The sequence below is a fragment of the Carassius carassius genome, chromosome 26, assembly GCF_963082965.1.
Source record: "Carassius carassius chromosome 26, fCarCar2.1, whole genome shotgun sequence".
Classification (NCBI taxonomy): Eukaryota; Metazoa; Chordata; class Actinopteri; order Cypriniformes; family Cyprinidae; genus Carassius; species Carassius carassius.
The window spans coordinates 10,186,642-10,200,901 of record NC_081780.1 but is presented as its reverse complement, the minus strand read 5'-3'; the positions used below and the strand labels follow the sequence as shown (position 1 = coordinate 10,200,901).

Sequence of the window (14,260 nt, the reverse complement as noted above, 5' to 3'; positions counted from 1 at the left end):
CTGACTGGCCCTGACTGATAATACCCCACAATTTAATTTCCCAGGTATTAAAGAGAACTTGCTGGTTTTTGAATTGGATGTACTAGTAGGTGGTATTTGGGGAGGAAAAAATGTTTCCCCCTCTTTACCTTGCTCAAGAGGTCTGAGAAATGAGTTTTCTTCAGCTTTAGTCTTAAGTGGGGCGTGGTGGTGTGTGTGTGTGTGTGTGTGTGTGTGTGTGATCTGCAGTATAAATGGAAATGTGTTAGTATTCATACAGGTTGGGGTTTCTTAAAAGTTTCTATAACCTTTGCAGGATCTGTAAGATTTTCAACCAGTTGTATAGATATAACGGATGTGTACATGTATTCCATAAGAGAAAATAACTCGATTTACACTATCTATCCTGTTTAAAAGTTTACATAACATTGGTTCTTAAGTTTGTTTTGTATTGTTTAGCATCAATGACTGTTTGCATCCTTTTTTGGCGCCGTAAAAGTCTCTCAGTTGTCCTAAGTTGATCTCAACATCTCATAACCACTATGGGGATGAATTAAAACATGCTGCGAAACCAAAGAACTTGAGAGACGTTTTTGTTCATGCAAATAGTGGGCAGATTCAATGCTCTGGAAAAACTACAGACTCGTGAATGTCTACAAAGTCTCTGATTCTTAAAAATATTTATAATTAAGGTGCAAGCTTATGCAGAGAATAATTTGAAGAAATTATGTAAATAAAAGTTATTTTATTGAATGATTTATTTACTTTTTTATATACATTATTTTAACCCTCTGGGTTCTGAGGTGATTTTGGGACCGTTGAGATGTTTTAACATTCCCTGATATTTGTGCTTATTTCAGCTACTTATACTATTGGCCAACATGTAATTTTTTTTTTTGTTTTGTTTTTTGTATTCAGCACAAACCGTGCTAAAATAATATGTATGTATATATATATAATAAGATGCATGTACATGTTTGCATTTTTTTTTAGGAATAAAGATTATGCGTGGTACTTAATTTAGTATCCGTTACCTGCGTTATTTTGAGTTTTCATAAACAGATAAATAGTTTATGTATAAATAAACAGTTTATTCATTAATTACTTTTTATTACTTGGGAAAAGCTGTCTGATTAGTCAGCATGTAACATGTTCCTCCAACACCATTATATCAAATAGTTTTTTTAATGGCAGTACATGCAAACTAACAATGGATGCAATTTGTGACTCTGCAAAATGATGTTATGCCAATGCAGTGAGGTAGGCTTTATGGTAATCTAAGACTAACCGTGTATGTTGAGCATGTGAATGTGTGGGTGTTTAGATGGTTGGTTTCAGTTTCAGTAAATTAGGTGTGTAACGTACAACATACCCGCTTTGTGTGTGTGTGCGTTTCTGTGTCTGTTTTCCCTCGTCTCCTTCTAGGCTTGGACTCCCTGCTGATTCCCTCTTGTTCACTGAGTTCTGTAGCCTTTGCTGCCCACATGCAGTGCCAGTGTTCTGAAACTGGCCCTAATTGGCTGGGTCTCCGGTTGGTATCGGTGCCCGGCGCTCACCCCGGCAGCTAATTGGCTCAGCCGGCCGCCCGTTTCCACGAGCTTCGGCCAGGGTTGGATTGATGGATGGCAGCAGGTGTCAGGAAAGCTGCTTTCTGACAGAGCAGCTTGTGAAGTCAATTTACAGCCCAAAAGGCAACAGGAGGGTTTCTGCATGTAGCCATGCCTCTAGAGAGAGAAGGTATTTGAAAACACTGCTATTTTTAGACCTCATTTAAAATCTTGAAACTGACTTTCCCCAGTTATTTAAAATGAGGGGGGAAAAAATCACTTTCTCTGCAAAGGTAGCAGAGCTCCAGAAAGACTGAAATGAGTGGAGTGTAGCTTGTTGTGATCTGGGCCTTCCTTATCCGCCACCCTAATCCTTGATTATCACACTTCATTAGGAGCGTAGATTTGCAATTAAATTTTTGCCCGAAGCATTGTGAGCTGTACAATGAATAAAGGTGTATTTTGACTTGGCGCTGAGGTGAAGGACGCTGAGATCGAAGTATCTTTAGTAGTTAAACTGTTATACACATTCCCAAAATAGTTGTTTCTGATTGGTCAGTTTTGGAATCCTGGGCATAAATATTTTTTTCTAAAGACTAAAGAGCTTCTTTTTTTTTTTTTCTACTACACAGTCTCTTTTTTTTCCCCAACGTAATTAAATAAGTCAAATCGATATTTCAAGTCTTTATTTATTCATTTATTTGGTAAGTAGACTTTTAATAAAGAGGATAATGTACAGTCAGACGGTCATTATAGCTAAATAAACCCTTTCAGGGTGATTTAAGACCCCTGTTCCACCGTCTGGGTTCATTTTGCGATAACGACCGGCCGACTGTACATTATCCCTTCCTAAATTTACATAGTAAACATGATTGAACATGTGTCTTTGGGTAAAAAGGGCTGTACCCGGATGCGAATGGACCAGTTCATGAGGTTTCTCCAGATGGACAAATACTATAATCAGATTTCCACTAATGCCCATATTGACATTGGCTTTATTCACCCTTGATTCATTCTTTGTGGACTTGCTGCTACCAGCTGCCTCCGTTTCATTTTGTTTCCATGTCATCTGCATTAGCAAAACGGTTAAAAAAACATGTTTTTGCAAATGAAGACACCACTTTCCACAGTGAATTGAGGCACACTGATAATTGCTGAGAGTGTGGTGAGAGCACAGCCTTGCTGTTTATCTGCCTTTTAATTGGGAAGATGTGAGCACCGAGAGCAGCCACGTGGGAGTTACTGTCCTGCCATCGGTCACAGATCCACGGTAGAATCTTTTAGCACAATCTAAATTTTCACTCCCAGTTTTTGTGTGTGAAAGGGTATCTCTCAGAATAGTTTTTATTTTGTTTAAGTTGTGAGTGTTTTAGTATAGTGCTTTATGGTAGCTATAAATGTTGTTGTTTTTTAATGGTTAAAAATATGCATTTTAATTAACCAAAACTAAAGCAGATGTTCGGTTTTGTTATGGTATTTTTCTTTTGTTTGGTTTGTTTTTTTTGTTTTGTTTTGTTGAATTTTTCTGTTTCACTTTTGTTTTGTTTTTTTTTTTTGCTTTTTGGTTCGCTTGTTTCTGTGGGATTTTTTTTCTTGTTTTGTTTTGTTTTGCAGCAAGGTGCTTGGAAAAAAAAATGTATATTGTGGTTATTCAAGTCCTTTCTTCTTAAAAAAAAAAAAAAACCATAGAGGCGGCATATTAAAAGACAAACATGTCAGATGTCTCTCTCATCATCGCAAGTGATAAAGGAAAGTCTAGTTATTGTAGACAGAAATGGTCAAACAAGGCTCACCTTGAACTGCCATGGAAATAAAGTTGACTGGGAGATACCAAGGGCAGCCCTCCTTTACCCAGAAGGCCCCAGCGGACATGAATATGTAAACAGCTCCATTTCGTTACAGTACCGCCTGACTGAGGTCATACACACAAAAGTCATGCGGTCACCATCAGCATGAAATCCAAAGTCAACTGAATGTCTGAAGGGCAGCCACACTTCTCTTTCCTTTTCTCTCAATTATGTATCTCAGGTTTACCTTGACCCTCTCTCTCAGTCTTTGTGTCTATCCCTTTCTCTATCACCTCTTATTTGTTCCCTTGTTCCCTTGAGGGAGAACTTTATTCCAAAGGCAATTGTTCTGCCTTTTGGGTCCTTTCGTGTGTCCTCTAGTTAGATAATAAGAGAGGAACACTCTTTTGTTTTGTCCTGGATCTCCTCTCTATTGTCTACCTCTGCTCCTCTCTGTCTACAGGGGTGTCTCTCTCCTCTTTATTCGGCTGATAATAGATGGCTTATCCCTCCTTAGAGACTGTTCTCCATGAACATGACTGATGATTTGATTTCCCCATGGTTTTCCCCATATGGCCTCAGCAGAGATAACACAAGCTGAAAAGTGCTTTAGCCATCAGTTAATACCTCGGGCTGCTGATCAGTCAATTAATCAAACTTTGTGATCCGATAGGTCCACGTTTGACCCGTAGACTGGCAGCTGGCCTGGCACAGACAGTGGCATGGGCTCTAAACATCATTGACACACAGCCATTCAGCATATAAAAAAATGGGATCACGTTCACACCACCAAATTTTGTGTCCACGTTCAACATTTTTGTAAGTTTGTTCACGTGACTTTTTAATTGGTCTCTGAACGGCAAAAAGGGGCATTTAAAAATGTACATTTATTAATGTAATTTCTTAATATAAATAATTTTTAAAGATTTCAATGTTAAATGTCATAAAATTAATTTAAACTATATTTACTGTTTAAATAATTGCTTATGTATACATAAGTATTTTACTACTACTAATACTAATCAATGCAGTCAGTTACAGTTCTATATAGTATATAATTACGGTTATATATAGTACTTTTTAAACAAACAAAACAAATTGTATTCATTAATATTAAGGCATTCCATAAATTTGGAATGCCTTGCATACAGAGGTCTAACACCTTGTTACCAACTGTTTTCTCTGTCCTTCATTTTTACAGCAAGGGTAAATCTAGCACGCAGCTATGCAATATGTCACATTACATTCATGTAATTCATGTAAAAAAAATAATTTTGACCTGGCTGTTAATGCTGAAAAGAACATTATTGAAAAAACATATGGAAACATATTTATTATAAAATGTAGTTTAAGGTATGAAAATGGGCCTAGATGTGGGTTTTGCACGGTGGGAGAAAAATTATATTTCAGATACAGGCCTTACACATCTACAATGTTAACATAGCTGCTATCTAGCCATTTTATTAATTTTAACCACTCAAAGTGGCCGTATTTGATTATATTTGGTGATCCGATGACCTTAGGAAAGGTACTTGCATTACACAAGAAACCGAAATAAATTGGCAGTATTTGATATTAGAATACACAATATTTAAATGACAATATTCCAAGACCAGACACTAATTTTGATATATCTGTCTGTGAGCATATGGGGAGACTTTGTCAATTCATATGGATCGGATGGAGATACTTCTTGACAGGTGGACAGAGAAGCGTGTACATGCTGTGTGTTTTAGGGCATTGGATCGATCATGGTGTCAGAGTACCAAGACATTCGTAGAGTGGGGTCTTGGATATAGGCCACCAAGTCATATTGGGAAATCTTTGTATCTGGTCCCTTTAATAGTATAGGACAGGCCTTCTGGTTGACCGCTAATTTGATCTTTGCTCACAGAAAATGAGGCCCAGACTCTGCCAGGACAGTTAATTTTTTTTTTCCCATTGTGTCTCAGTGGAGGACATGTCCAGACCTACACAGGGGGCCGTCAACTCCTGCCTACGCAAGAGTGACCTCTGACCTCTGTTCAGCATCCCTCTCAATTATCCACTGACCCTTCCTGTCATAGCAGCACAGACTGCTGGGTAATACACCAGCTTCCCAGACACCTTTTAGCAGGATGTGATCTCAAGGGGGCGAAGGGTCGTCCCGTAGAGAAAAATGGTTCACTTGAAACTGTGCGAAATCTTGAAGGACTACCTTATTTGCCATGCATAAATCGACCTTGTTAAAGGTATGTTGATGTTTTATCTGCACTGAGCTTCCCGAAACAGTTTCGCCATGATATTAATCATCATATTTTTGGAAACTCTTGGATTCTAACCTGCACGTTTTTCTTCCAATTTACACTTTTACGCTCTCTCATTATAACTTTTATTCCTGTTCTTCTCAGTGCCAATTAGATCTAAACAGGCTGGCTGTGACCCGACATTTGACCTTCAACCTGTGCCTGCTGGACGTGTGAACTCCTGAGTTTGTTCTGGCAACTGAGTTCCTTGTGATGGATGCCGGGGCCTGAGTAACTCTGACCTTGTTTGGTTCGGCCGTCGAAGGTCATGGTGAAAGAGACGCCATTTTTAACAAAGAGCTTTGATTTGTTGTCTCATGCGTTAGTCTCTGTTTGTGAGCATTTTTTCCGCTTAATTAAGACCATGTTCACATCAAGTTGAGATGACGGAAGGCACGAACCTTCCAGACCCGTAGGAGAGCGGATGACAGATCAGTGAATGGAGGTACTGTAGATGGATGGAAATAGGAAGAACGAGGCATTTTTTAAATATCTCCCTGACGCAGTTGGTACATTCCACGCTAGTTCAATCTCTGCAGCACTCGGCTAATTAAAAACATTGCTCTTCTTAATTATTCAGCTGCAGCTAATTGATATTCAGCAAGACACTCTTCCTTCTAAACGACCCGTTTAATTTGACCATGGGGTCTGCTGCGATGATGCTGAAGTCATCCTGTTATGCGAGAGCGGAGATTGTGTGGGAAGAGGCGAGTTTGCAATTAAAACAAAGTCTTTTGAAGTATTATATTTGTCTAAGTTTTTTTTTCTCTATGAGCTGGAGGACATGAAGCCCATCTGTTGCTTTGGGCAGTGCTGAATTCTCACTTACCAGATACAGAATGATAAATGTGACTGGGCATCTGTTTTTATTGCTCATTTTACAGAAGATTCTTTTGTCGATATCTCTGGTTGTGTCTTTAAAAGAATGGCTTAGATTATAGTCAACTTAATGTCTGTCTGTGGCACATTCGGTGTCTGGCTCATCCATCTATGTGGATAAACGAATGGGAAATGCATTTACAGTTATTGTATTTTTTGTTGAAGCACTTATAGCATTGTGCGTAAACTTTAGATTGAAAATAACCCGAATGTTCCATTGAGTCATGCAATGAAAGCTTATGTTATAATGGGTGTGAGTGGGAGACAACAGCACAAACATTTTCTCAGGGATAGCTGCGTTTTTAATGGGTCATTTAATGAGAAATCAACTTTTCATTGACCTTTCGAAAATAACAGTTCATTGTATTCTGAAAGCATGTACATTCAGAACTCAAAACTTTCTTCACTGTGTTAAATGTTTTTTAAAATTGATCAAAACTAAGCTGCAAAAACAACTCGTTCTGAACTACTGACAAAAGTCAGATGAGCAAATAGAGCACAACTTCCCACATTCACACATCAACAATATCTATTTGGTATTCAAAACTGGGCACTCACTGTCACAGTGAAATAATAAGTTTAATTTAGATTATTCAGATACTTCTATTTCCATACACCAGAAAATCTGGTAGGAAACAATGCCAAACTTTTTGCTCTGTGTAGCACCTGCCATTCTGCATTTCTTTTCTGAGGAATCCTAATGTTGGAAACTTGGCCCAGAATAAATGTACAGCAAATGCCAAATGTGATTTCACAAATCGGATGTGGCTAATAAGGCCAGTAACTTTTCAGAAATATAATTGTGAAAGTAATAGATGGTTCAAATCAAATCACTTTAAAATCGAAGACATACAGACCTAATAAAGACGTCTTCTAATGACTAAAAATCCGGGATACCCAGCCCTCTCCAGAAAGCCACGTGCCAACAAATCTGAATGAAATTTCTTTCATGTACAAATATTTTTGTATATATTTAAAATATTGATTTACCTGTATAATTATTCACCTATACAATTACCAGGTTTGGTTTTTGCACAAAATAGTCTGAAGTTTGATTATTTTTAGCTATCATTTCAGTTTCATCTAAACCGTTTGAGCGGCACATTTCAATGCAAATTGCTTACAGAATTAGTCACTATTAGTCACAGACTGGTCTTCAAGGAGCTAACTATATTGCTACCTATATTGGGTCTGAAGGGGAAAAAACTGTGATTGGTTTCTCTTCTAGCCCACTTCTCTTCTGATGGGGAGTCACCAGTTTGTTTAAAAAAGAAAAACAATCTTTGTTGAACAGCGGGATTGGAGTTTGCTGTGGGTCTCTCTCAATCCGGACACATGTCACGAGAGGTGTGACAGCTTGTATGATAAATCACTCTCATTGTCCTTCCTCCCATCCTCCCCATCTCTTGTTCTCATGTTTATAGTTTCACTTTCATTTCTCAGCCTCCCATCCCACTGCCTGTTCGTCATTAGTGGGATAATAGCGAGCGATTGGTCATGTGACTCAGGGGCCTTTGTTAGCAGTGTAATGTTATTATAATACCTGCAGTAAACTGAATGAGTGTGATGTGATGGAAATAATCCTGACAGCCTGTGTGACTGAGTGACGGAGGGCTGCCATATGCCCTGTATGATGTGTTGAATGAGAAGGAAAATCCCTGTGCGCACATCGGTGGCAGCGCCTCCCTGTTCTTTAATTGCTCATTCGATACGCTTTCACTGTGTTTACCTACTGGTCTGTGAATGCAGCTGCTCCGTGTGTGTGTGTATGTGTGCTGAAGGTCAATGGCAGTAGCCGCATTTCTTTCCATAGAAAATTTGGAGTCATAATGTCTCCTTGACTGATTACCCACAATGCTTCTCGCCCACGCAAGGGCCTCGATTGGCTCCCTGACTTGAATGTGTTTGTGTGTACGTGTGAGTGCTGGAGGGGAACAACACAGAGGTCAGATTTATTCTGCCAGAGGGTTGGACTGCCTCTGTGGAGGGCTGTGGGTGTTTTTGGAGAGCAGTTCTGTCCGTCTTCACTGCTGCAGGTGTGGGACTCGATTAAACTGCGGTTATGTTGCTAGTAAACCGTGTTATACACACCCACGTACATGTCATGGGCCACTCTAAACCTACCTGAAATGTTAAATCAAAACGACCCTGGTTATTTTCTTATGCATGTCGTTTGTCTCATTGTCAATGATGTGAAATCAGATGATATCACTTAGGCCTCATAAACTACATTAGCTAGTAGATAATGCTTACCAGTAGCCAGATATCTGTTTTGAATTTATTTTTGCAACACATTTGGGCTTCATGCTGTTGTCTAATGGCCACCGTCCATTCAAATCTCAGTGGTAATTTTGGTGTGTGTGTGTGTGTGTGTGTAAGAGGCAGTGTGGTTTCATGGAGATATTAGTCATTTCAGTCATTTTTTAATTTGAGTATTTTTCTATTTCATTTTAATGTATTAAAGTATTTTTTTAAATTAAATATCTCTGTGTTTTATGTTTTTTTGCATCTGTATTGTTTTAGAATTTGTATTTGTTTTAGTATGTCAGGTTACACACACACACACACACACACACACACACACACACACACACACACACACACACACACATATATATATATATATATATATATATATATATATATATATATATATATATATATATATATATATATATATATATATATATATATATATATATATATATATATATTAGGGGTTTAACGATACGCGTATTCGTATTGAACCGTTCGGTACGAGGCTTTCGGTTCGGTACGCGGTACGCATTATGGACCGAACGGAATACAGCGGGAATACAGAAAAAAAAAAACACCAGCGGGAATACTTGAAACATGTAAACTCATTTACACCGACATCACCTTAGTGTGTCAGTATCTGGGAAAAGACGGAAAAAAGGAGAACCATACATGCAACAAACTATCCCCGCAGCATTTAGACAGACATTTCCAACGGATTCAAACAGGGCAAAAGACATCACCACGGCGATTGGTAAGGCTACATTTACGTTATAGCCGCGGATATGAGACCTTACTATTTACCATTGATTCTATCATGACCATTATAGCTTACAGGGAATCCAAAGTGCACCCAAACACCAGACCTGTTGGTTATTGGAGGATCTTCTATTTCTGGTCTGTTAAACGCATTAGCCATTTTGCAACGAGCCTTCAGCGCGTACTGAGTGAGCGGGCGCCTTACTCTGTAGTGGAAAACGTAGGTTTTAAGAACATGCTTAATGTAATTGAGCCCCGTTACAATATTCCTTCACGAGCCCATTTCAGACAGACCGTAATTCCTGCTTTGTTCCAAAAAACATAAGCCCTATAGAGAACCAATTGAGTAAAAACACACTCAATATAAAGAGTTATAGAGTTCCATATAAAAAGTTACATCTTTGTATTGGTTCATAACTACTACAATAATATAACATTTTCATTTTTTTTTATAAGGAGCTGTTTTTGTTTTATACAGTATGCTGCTAAGAAACACCATAGAAGATTGGTAAAGAATAGCTCCATCATTGTTCAATGTAAAAAATACTTTGTTAGTTTTAATAAATAAAACATTTTTTAAAAATCAAGGAAATTTATCTGCCAATTTTTTCTTTTTGCTGTATCTAAAACGTACCGAACCGAACCGAACCGTGACACCAGTGTATTGTATTGAACCGAACCGTGAATTTTGTGAACCGTTACACTCCTAATATATATATATATATATATATATATATATATACAGTATATAAACACCATAACAAAAAAGGGCACTCAGTAACAAAAACAACTTATCAGTTGAAGCTGATACCGGTTCATTTATCGGCCTTGGCGATATATCGGTCAACCACTAATCAGAATACCTTAACAATCACTTAGAAATGCTCTCACAAAGACCTGTAATGCTCAAGCAGATATAAAACACCAGTCTTCTGTAGAAAAGTATATAATTTATAATCAGGAGTGCACATAAACAGCATACATGCACAACCAAAATATAAAAATATGCAAAACATCTGAGTGCTGATTTTAGGTTTGAAAATTTGTAATCCATTACATTTTTTGAAATCCTTTATAAAAAAAGAAAAGGATAAATTTTAGCATTGAATTTAAGTGTACTATATAAAATAATAATATTTTTATTTAATTGTTTTATAATAGTGCTATCAAACTTTGTTTATTGTTTTATATAAAAAAAACTGAATTAAGTGCAATAATAATATTATTACTATTATTAATTATTATATATATATATATTTTTTTTTTTTTTTTTTTACAGATTAAAAAATAAATCCCAGTTTAATGGGTCACACTATGTGCAGTGTGGGTACCAAACCAAATCTCCAGGTGCTCTCAAGAGATCCAGACCGAAAAAACTTATGTGCACTCCTGGTTATAATGATATCATGTGGTGATGTTACCTTTTCAATAACAAAATGAATGAGAATTTAGTGTATATATATATACAGTACAGACCAAATTTTGGACACACCTTCTCATTCAAAGAGTTTTCTTTATTTTCATGACTATGAAAATTGTAGAGTCACACTGAAGGCATCAAGGGCTATTTGACCAAGAAGGAGAGTGATGGGGTGCTGCGCCAGATGACCTGGCCTCCACAGTCACCGGACCTGAACCCAATCGAGATGGTTTAGGGGTGAGCTGGACCGCAGACTGAAGGCAAAAGGGCCAACAAGTGCTAAGCATCTCTCGGGGAACTCCTTCAAGACTGTTGGAAGACCATTTCAGGTGACTACCTCTTGAAGCTCATCAAGAGAATGCCAAGAGTGTGCAAAGCAGTAATCAAAGCAAAAGGTGGCTACTTTGAAGAACCTAGGATATGACATATTTTCAGTTGTTTCACACTTTTTGTTATGTATATAATTCCATATATAATTCCACATGTTCATTCATAGTTTTGATGCCTTCAGTGTGAATCTACAATTTTCATAGTCATGAAAATAAAGAAAACTCTTTGAATGAGAAGGTGTGTCCAAACCTTTGGTCTGTACTGTATATATATATATCAGAGAGAAGTTCATCAGCGTCACAGGCCTCCATGAGCGCTGGAGTAAAGCTCTGATGAAAATTGCTCTGCTCTGATTAGATTTGGATTAGATCAGATTTTCAGGGTTTAGATTTTAGATGAAATTTGTTCTTTCTCACCTTGCGACAGTGTTTGATAACACAGAGCAGACTGTACGGTCTCTGTGTCCATACACTACAGTAAACACCCCACTGCTTCACACCACAGTTTGTGTGTGTGTATGTGTGCAAGCTTCCGCCTTTGAATACCGAATGTAATTATAGGAACTTAATCGTTAAATTGCTCTCTCTTTCTCTGTCTTCTTTTCTTTCCGCTCCCTCACTCCAGCAGATGGAGAGAAAGGTAAGGCATAAGAGGTTTGATTTATACATCCCATATCTGTCACAACCTGCTTCCTGCTGCAGTACTGCATGCCTAAAAAGACACTCTCGCTTTCACTCTTTCTTTCTATGTCTCTTTCACTCTCTTTCTGTAATTTACTGCGTTTTTCTTTCATTTGAAGTCATTTCCTTGCCATTGTGTTTGTACATCAGCTAAGAAATTATTTTTCATTGTTGAGGCACTTTTGCTTATGAAATAAATTAATCATGGCTGAATGTGAATTGCTCTATCTATAACTTTTGCATAATGTTGCATCTACGCTGCTATATGTTAGCATAAATTCAATATGATCAGCTAAACATACAAAAAAGGAAATAAAAACCTAAAGTTAAATAATCACAAATTTTTACTCACTTTTTGTTGACTGGAAAACCCACCAGAAAAATTAATAGTGATTTTATAAAGCATATTATTGAAATATTATTTATTATTTGGTTAATATTTAGTATGTGTAGAGTTGATAGCAGATTATATATGTGCACAAAAAAAACTGTTAATAAAATAGCATAATTGTGATTAATATCATGATTTTTGACCAGATTTCAAATAACTATTTCAAAGAACAACTAAATTATAATAATAGTAATGTAAAATTTTGTAAATATATTTTAAAATGCTGGCAATATAGATTTGTGTATATATATATATATATATATATATATATATATATATATATATATATATATATATATATATATATCAGGGGTGTAACGGTACGCAAAAATCACGGTTCGGTACGTACCTTGGTTTTAAAGTCACGGTTCGGTTCATTTTCGGCACAGTAAGGGAAAGAAATGCAAACATTAAACTGCAGGTTGTTTATTACTATACACTTTTTAAAAAAAATACTTTTTAATAAAATATATATAAAATAAAAATAGAATAAGAAATAAAATACTGCTGCAAAGTTCTCCACTAAATAAAATACTCTGAGTCTCAAACCAATATCATATAATAAAATATAATGAAAAATATAACTAAATAACTATGATTACAGTGCAGCATTACCAATCCCAGCATGCTGCTGCTGTAGGTGACATAGAGGGAGACCGCCGACAGACCAGGCTCTTGTCTTCATGACAACAATATCTATACTTCATTTTGAGCATAAATATAAAGCCTACTGATAAAGGACACCGTCAACAGTATTGACGGCAAAATAGACTATGTGTGACAGGTGCAATATTTGAAAATCGATAATTATTAATTTATTTTTTAAATTACATTTATATCTGAATTTATGTCAACCTATAGACTTTCAAACATCAAAGTGTCATGAATTAATATGTATTTGTTTACAAAATGACATATAAACATATTTTCCTATTCTATTTTGCCTGGAAACGCTTCCAACACGCTTGCGTGTTGCGTGAAAAATAGGCGTCGGTTCTATTTCTAGCATGCACGTGTTTTCCGCAAGATGCGCGTCTCACGCAGGCAGTCTGCAAGCTCTAACCTGTTAACATGAGAGCCGAATTAAAAACGGACACGCCACGCAGCTGAGACGCTTGCGCCACTTATCCAGTGTGTCGCCGGCCTTAGAATCAGCTGAAGGGCGGGATTTGCGCTGAACGCGGATACTGCCGCCACTTAATATGTTCCTTTGGAAACACGAAAATGTACTTATGTTCTGCGCACAAAATATTGCATTCCGTCATTCGGTACACACGTGCACCGTACCGAAAGCCCTGTACCGAAATGGTCCGGTACGAATACACGTACCGTTACACCCCTAATATACATATATATGTGTGTGTGTGTGTGTGTGTGTGTGTGTATATATATATATATATATATATATATATATATATATATATATATATATATATATATATATATATATATATATATATATATATATATATATATATATCACATCACAAGGGTTTCTAAGTCCTATACACTTTATTTTTTGCCACAAAAGGCCATAAATAAAAATATTACAATCAGTAAACATGGTTGTCAGTATATCTCCTCTCCAAATGTGTGTTATAAATTAGTGAGGGTCATTTCCAGTAGCTGAAGGTCAGGAGTGACGGAGGGGGAGAGGGATGTTCGATAGGACAGAGAATCACAGATAGGACCATAAAGATTCTCTTTTCTTCCACTGCTGATCGTATCGCTTTGTCTCTTACATCCAAACACGCGCTAAGCCTCTAACACACAGAGATGTTTTAGTGAACATTCCCACATGAACCCTGTCATGAACTGATGCCCTTGGAATAATCAAAGGTCTGTGTCATCTTTCACAATACCAGCTACCTGAGGCCATAATGACTCTACTGCATCTATTGTGCTGCTACTGAGAAAATCTATGGTGCTGCTATGTGTAAAGACTTA

General features: G+C 37.0%; 1 protein-coding gene across 2 annotated transcripts in view; it reads left to right on the top strand.

Annotated features, from left to right (window-relative positions):
- The window catches only part of chchd3a (coiled-coil-helix-coiled-coil-helix domain containing 3a), a 62,213-nt gene that overhangs the window by 23,759 nt on the left and 24,194 nt on the right, over positions 1–14,260 (top strand). The gene's annotated exons all lie outside the window — the stretch shown is intronic.